Here is a 7,280-nt window from a genome sequence, read left to right as displayed (position 1 = left end):
TCTAGTCTACTTTATTACTGTGGTCTTATTAAATTATTAAGATGCTGTGTTAAGGTTGTTTTATTAATTTCTCCCATGTCACAATTTCCTACTTGGAAACATCCCAAAGAAAATACAAAAAGTGGTTTTTCTACAAATATTTGAGGTGTTTTTTTTTTTTTTCTGTAGATCATCTCCCTCCAATTCTGATTGTGTTTTTGTTCCATTCTCTGGACTGGGGCCAACATCGTCACATTCCTGTAGATCACACTGCTTCTAACGAGCCCCAGAAGTCCAGGCAGATCCTGACCAAAAGCCAAATAAAGCAAAGGGTTTCTTTTTGGCTCTGGTGTGTTACCTACCTCTATTTCCTCTATTAGGGACAGTTTCTTATTACTCCAACTAGTCTTAGCCTTGGTTCCCCACACTTAAGAAGTTCCGAATGTGGGGAGAAACAAAATTGGTAAAAGATGGAGCAAGAAAGAAGGGATGTGATATTTTTAAATTTCAAAAATGAAAATTTGGCTCTACCAATCAATCAATTCCTTTCAATTGATCTTGCTAAATCCTGGATGACAACACTCTTAGGAATTTACAGTCTTGTAGGTATGAGAAGATTGAGAATGATGCTAGAACAATTAGGGGATTATGGGTAGATGCTAAATGTGTCTTAGATGGTAGAACAATTAGAGAATGATGCTTTGTCATAGAACGTAAAGACAATACTCTTGGTGATGGCTCCTTAGATTAACAGAATGGGCTTAGGACGTTAAAGGTGAAAAAATTCTCAGAGGCCATGTAGTTCAATGTTCTTTTTTATTTATTAGGAAAAGTGGGACCAGGAGAGGTTCAAACGCTTGGTGAAGTTCAAATGGCAAGTTAGTAAAAGAGGGAACGGGAACCATGGTCGCTTTGTTCTTATTACAGTTACCTTGATTTGACAGTAATTCACCTATTAAAATACAACATGCTGTTCCTCCCAAAAAAGGTTTTAACAACTCTCTATGCAGTTTAGATGATCATTTTATTCTTGCTGCCTTCTCTCAAACCTTTTTACATGGGCCTGGTCTCCATTAGTGGGTGTGTTCAATGTATCCTGAATGAGTTAGCATTTCTAAAAGGCCTGGGGAAAAAACAAACCAAACCAAACCAATGAGAAGACTGTTTCAATCTTGTACTTGACCATCAATTCCTCTGGCAGGTAGCACAACTTCAGCTGTGGTGTAAAGGACGTGTTTGAGTTTCAGGGGAGGAGGGATCTGGAACAGAATCTTGGCATATCAGCCTAACTAACTATGAGAGTCCTTCCCTCCACAGCAACCCCACTCCCAGAGCTGGACTTGCTGATGTCTGAGGGTGGAATTATAAATTAAGGAGAATAAAGCACACAAGCCACCAAAAACAGCCACAGAGCTAACACAGGCAGGTAGGCTCAGAGGTAAGTGGCTAGGACAGGGCACAGCGGTGTAAAAGAAAAAAAAAAGAATTATTGTTTAATGTTGCTTGATATTAAACTCCTTCAATTTGTCAACTGTTACTACAGAATACGCACATGTTCACTTTCAAAGGTGGCATGGTGTACCCTGTACCATGCTCCTAATCCCACCTTTTCAGCTGCTCCTGCTTGGGGACTGAGCTGCTAAAAGCCGAACAGAAAACACGTAAGTGGCCGAAATTTGTTCATCTTCAACTTTACACCATTAATATGAACCATGATGAAAAACTGTATTGTAGAAATGGCCAGCATCAAACAAACAAGAAGTTTGCCAGCTCACATTTCTTTTAGAGTGTCATTTTATTTGAGAGGGATAAAGGACAGGAAGGGGAGTGTATGGCTTGCTTGAAACGGGCTATTCATCACTTTTCAAAAGAATCTCTGACGTATGATTTAGGAAGACCATACTGCAGTTACCTCACAGTTCATAGTTACAGAGCTTTTGCTCCCTGTTTGATTAAGTTACGTGTTAAAGCTAAGACAGTCTCTTTCCTTGGGGAGGCGGGGAGACAGATAAATTCTAACGTGTAGACCATCAAGATGCAGCCAAGACCTTGTACATTCAATTGTTAGGGTGAATTTCACATCCGTTGGAATTGATTTTTTTTTTTAAGTTCAAATGATTTACAGTGGATTCCACCAAAAAGGACTCGTGTCATTTATTCTAGAAAGCTTCCTGCCCTGCGTGAGGATGCAGAGCTAGCCCGGAGAAGGGAGGGGCTTTCTTTGGTGAATAAATACTTTCTAAGCCATAGCTGGTTAGCCTGACTAGAATGAATAGAAAAGCAATGCCAGATTAAATGAGTAGGTGGAGAGTTTGAAATCCTTGGAATTACAGGAGGGGTCCATTAAGATTCAAACGCCTGTTTCAGCGGGCTGGAGAAGAGTGAGAAGCCCCGGGGGTCCTGGGGGGCGGGTAATGGCCATCCCTCCTTGCATCCCAGACGCGACTTTGGGGGGCGTCCCCCATCCGCGCTTCTCGGTTAGGGCAGTAGATTTCTCCTAACTCCTGAGCCCAGACACGCTTCACGCCGCTAGTTTTCTCTTGCCACCTGATGAGCGTTAGCAGTCACTCCAACCAATTGGTTCAGTCCGTCCAGAGAATGAGCGGATTCTGGTTTACTTTCTGTTCAATAATTCTGGAAAATATAACCGATTTGACTGTGGTTAAGAAGTCGCTCGGATCAGTGACTTTTAAAACACCCCCACGACCACAAACGACTTTGGAAGTTGACCAGAAATGAATACTATTCGGGATCTCACCGGTGCTAAACCCCGGGGTTAGAACACCGGTGTGTTTCCCACTAACTTCAGGTGATGATGATGATGGAACAGAGCCGCGGGGAAAGGTCCACGAGCCCTGGAAACGAAAAGCCAACCACGAACGCCCGAGGCGTGCGGGCCCAGGGGCGGCAGTGGCAGTGGCGGCGGCGGGGCCGCGAGCACCTCCCGCAGGTCCCGGCCCGGGCGCGGGGCTGGGTCACCTGACTCGCGGAATTTGGGGCCGCGCGGGGTGGAAGGGGAGGGGAGAGGCGAGCACCTCCCTTCTCGCTCCCGCGGGATCCAGGTCGGCGGGGGCCGGCGCCGGGCGGCCACGTGGTGGTGCTGCCGCTGCCCCCGCCCCGCCGGCCCAGCCCCGGAGCCGCGGCGCCCACTGACCCCCGCAGCGGGGGGAGGAGGAGGGACCGAGGCGCAGGAAGCCGAGCAGGAAGCGAGCCCGGCGGCCGCGTTTTCCTGGGGAAGCGGCGGGCGGAGTGGCGCAGCCGGCGGGGCCCGGGAGCCTCCGCCTCGATGGGGTAAGTGCGCGGCGCCGAGAGTCGGGAGGCTCCCCGGAGCGGGGTCCCGGCTCGCCGCCCCGCCTTTGTGTCTGGGGCTCCGGCGAGGGACGGCGCGCCGGGCGGAGCGGCTTAGCGGGGGTGGCAGCGAGGGTCCCGCCACCACTCCCTTGTCTGCCACCGGCCGCCAACTGTCTGCGGAGGGAGAGGAGGAGGTGGGGATCCGAGTAAGAGGGAAGACCGGGCCAAGTTGGGAGCGGGCTTGTCTCCTGCCGGCCCCCCGCCACTCGCAGGCCGGCAGCGGCAGGGCGCGGGGCGGGGGCGGCGGAGCGAGCGCGGGCGGGAATGAATGGCCAGCCCGGCCCGGCGTCCTGGGGGGCGCGGAGTCAGTACCCTGTCCTACCTGCCTGGCCCGCCCCGCGCCGCCCCACCCGGCCCCTAGCTTCTGGGCTGGAGCCGCCTCCGCGCACAACTTGGAGGAGCCGCGGAGGGAGGCGCAAGCGGGAGACTCCGGATGGCTCCGGCGACCGAGGGTCTGCTATTGTTCCTTTTCTGACTCTAGGGAGCCCTTCGGCGGGCCCAGGGGTGCAGGCCTGCTAGTGCCCCTCGCTCTACGTGTCCTTTTCCCCGCCGCAGCTTCGAGGAGGGTGGGGAGGCGGGATGCTGGAGTTCGGGCAGACTCGGGGCGGCTGGGACTTCGGGAGAGGGGCGCCCGCCCGCCATCTACCCCAACTCTGCCCAGGTGGGTGGGTGGGTACCTTCTCCAACCCACCTTCCCTTCGCTGCCGGCTTGGGCAGGTTTGTGGCCGTGCTTTAGTTTCTGCAGTTTTTAGGGTTCATCTGCTGCCCCCTGGTACACGCTCTCCTTTGCGTTTGGACCTCACACTCCCCTTTTGTGGAGGGGGCGCTCAGAGCCCAGGGAGGCAGCAGACTGGACAGATGGAGACCAGTGTGAAATGGAGGAGTTACAAGTGACCTTCCAAGCGGCTGGGGCCTGGGCTATAGGTCCAGGCTTGCGCTGCTCCAAGGAACCCAGGTCAGCGCAACTTTTATTTCCAGCGGTCAGGGCATATCTGGGGCTCAAGGCCGCGCACCACGACCAGCAGCTTCCCGTGGCCGCAGGCGCACAGGTGATTGGGACGGGTCTCCGTTTTCCTTCTGGGAGAGGAGAATACCAAGCTGGCTGGGATAGGGAAACGTTGGCAGTTCCCTGGACAACGTGATCTCAAAACTGTAAGGGCCTGACGGGGAGGAGCTGGTTTGTCCATCAGTCGGACGCAGCAGAAGCTCATCTTAGAGAGGAGAGCCTCACCTTGTGGTTTGAACGAAGTTGGAGAAGAGCTAGTGTATCACAAGGAGGCTGGATTTTGATTGCTCTGGCCCCCACCTGTTCACAGGTGTGGCTGGGAGTTTTATTACTGATGGATGTAATCTGATCATCTTTCCTTAATGATGCCTAACCGGTGTCGTTTTTTTCCCCTTGGGCTTTTGTAAGAGCATAGACTTTAATGTGAGGAAATTTATCCAGTTCTTATGATTTTTAACCGAGTGCTTGCATAACATGGATTGGGAGAGGTGGTTCTCTGCTGGGGTATCCTGGGTTTTTCCGTCTCCATTCATTGAGATGCTTCATTAATTTTTTTATTGCGATTTTATACCTTTATTTGACAACCAGAGATTAGTTCTCATCCACCTTAACTGTCTGTAGATTTTTGAGAGTGGTGACAGGTACATAGATAACCAATGTGTAGGGCTTGTTTGGTGAATCTTCATCCTCATATTGTTTTTCTGGACAACCCGACATGGATGCGGTATGGAACATTCCTTCTTCCTTTGGCCTAGACAGCTTTGTGGATCCTGATGTCAATGCACATATCTGGAGTTCCCATGTCCTCCATGGCAAATTTGCAGATCTCTTTGAGTGCCCAAGGGGCACACCTCTTGAAACCCACTCTGTCGATGCACTTGTGAGTGTTGATGCTGTATTCTTTGGTCACCACCTCGTTGATGGCAGAATGGTCCTTCTTGCCACTCTTCTTTGAGGGAGCCATTCTGCCAGGCCCTGGTTGGAAAGGCTTCATTAACTTATTGTAGCATTTACATGCCTTAGACTTGTTCTATGGCTTTTTGGGGGGGGGGCGGGGGGATGGTGGTGGTGGTTGTAACCCTATTGTGAAAAATCATATTACTATTTGTGAAATTGAATAGAATGAATGGATGCTGGGCCATGGAGACTCAGTGGGGGAATGATAGTAGTGTCCCTGACACTGAAGTGCTGCTCCAGGCCGCCACTTCCCAAAGCCTCTTTGAGGCAGGTATGCCTAGCATTACCCACATTTTAAAGGTGAAGAAACTGAGGTTCGGAGGTCAAGGAAACCTGGCTTGCAGTTAATGGAATGTGATGGAGGAAATTTGTCTCTCTTCCTTTTTCCTTTCAGAATAAAAATAAAGTATGAAATAGTTCATATATACATAATAGACACTACTTATGTTTGAGTTGCTAATTTAAAAAAAAGTTGCCAGTATCTCCATATTTGCTTCATATGTCCCCCAATAAAAGTAAACTGCAACTGAAGTGTTTTATCCATCCCTCCTCCTCTTCCTCCATCCCCAGGTGACCACTAAAGGGATGTTAGTGTACATAGTTTCCGAACGTTTTGGTACTTCGGTGTGTTATCTATCCATCCATAAGCAATATCGGTGAGCTTGTGTATTTAGTATTCTACATAAAAGGCATAGTTCTATATATATATACTGCTTGCATTTTTAAATTTGTCACTATGTTTTGAGGCACATGTAGCTCTTATTTACTTTAGCGGCTACAGAGAATGCCAATGTATGAATAAATCATAGTATACTAATTCCTTTGCCAAGAGAAAATTAGAATGTTTCCAATTTTTCACTGTTACACTTTTTCTGCTAAGGGCAGTTGAGACCGTTGATCTGTGTTCCCTTTTTTAAACATTTATTTAATTTTTTTTTTTATTTTTTTAGGGTAACAGTGCTATTACAAGCATCGGAGACCTGTTTGTTATACACCGGTCCCATTCATTGCTGGGAGATTCGGTCTAGGTCATGCTGCATTTATTGTTTCATTCCTCAGCAAAAATTTAGGGTGTACATAGGGTCTCTCTTACTTACCTGTTGAATGAAAAAAGTGAATTTGATCCTTTTTTTTTCTTTTTAGCTCTAAGATTGTTAGTTGGATTATTTTGTTTTGTTTTTACGATTTATATTTTCTTGAGTAAGAAAAGCGCCCTTTAACGATAAAGGTGAAGCATGAGGCAAACTGTGGTGCTGAGTTTGGGATACTTGTTCCAAAGTTTTTTTTTTCTCTGGCATCACTAGCAGCATAACCTCGGATTACCCACGCAACCTTCTCTTCCCCATTTCCTCAAGCTTGGTGAGATTAAGTAGTTAGAGCAGGAACATGCCTTTGTAAATTCTTACTCAAAGAGTTTATGAAGATGTGTTGACATTTTGCCCCAAATTGTAACCCCTTAATCTGGAAGCAATTTAAGGCATTTAAACACTTCCACTTCCTCATTATTCCTTCAAGTTGCCAGGCACATTCCTGCCTCAGCCCTTGGATTTGCTGTCCTGTCTGGACCACTCTTCCCCTAGATCATCTCTGTGGCTCTGTCCCTCAGTCCCCCCGAGGCTTTATTCAGGTGTCTGTCTCATCAGCTACCCCTTCCAGCGCACCCTGCCCCTCTTCTGTTTTTTTTCTCCATGGCACTTAACACCTTCTAGCTCACCATATATTTTGATATTAGTCTCCTTAGTAGAATAGAAGCTCAGCGAAGACAGGAATTTTGTCTCTTGTTCACTGCTGAATTCTTAGTGCCTAGAACAGTGTTGACAAAAGGAGGTACTCAAATGTATGAATGAACAAATATAGTGCTCTTTGTGTGTCTTTCTACTTAGAATTTCTTTTAGTATATTTTGGATATCCTCGCTGGGGCTGGTGGTTCCACACCTGTAACTGAGTCCCCCAAGAGGTTGTATTTACAGGTTCCATCAGGATAAGA

The 7,280-nt window shown here is 48.2% G+C and overlaps 1 protein-coding gene across 7 annotated transcripts in view; it reads left to right on the top strand.

Annotated features, from left to right (window-relative positions):
* The first annotated feature begins 3,078 nt into the window (after nt 1-3,078).
* The window catches only part of RAI14 (retinoic acid induced 14), a 137,109-nt gene continuing 132,907 nt past the window's right edge, over nt 3,079-7,280 (top strand). For 3 of the 7 annotated variants that reach the window (XM_073891042.1, XM_073891041.1, XM_073891040.1), the window contains exon 1: nt 3,079-3,270. The gene's annotated coding sequence lies outside the window, so the exon portion shown is untranslated. The other 4 variants (XM_025867418.2, XM_073891045.1, XM_073891043.1 and 1 more) reach the window with 2 other exon arrangements.

This window comes from Callorhinus ursinus, unplaced genomic scaffold (assembly GCF_003265705.2).
Source record: "Callorhinus ursinus isolate GAN/ISIS: 27379988/994484 unplaced genomic scaffold, GSC_fseal_2.0 scaffold3, whole genome shotgun sequence".
Lineage (NCBI taxonomy): Eukaryota > Metazoa > Chordata > Mammalia > Carnivora > Otariidae > Callorhinus > Callorhinus ursinus.
The sequence above is the reverse complement of the archived record's forward strand: the minus strand, read 5'-3'. Positions and strand labels throughout refer to the sequence as shown.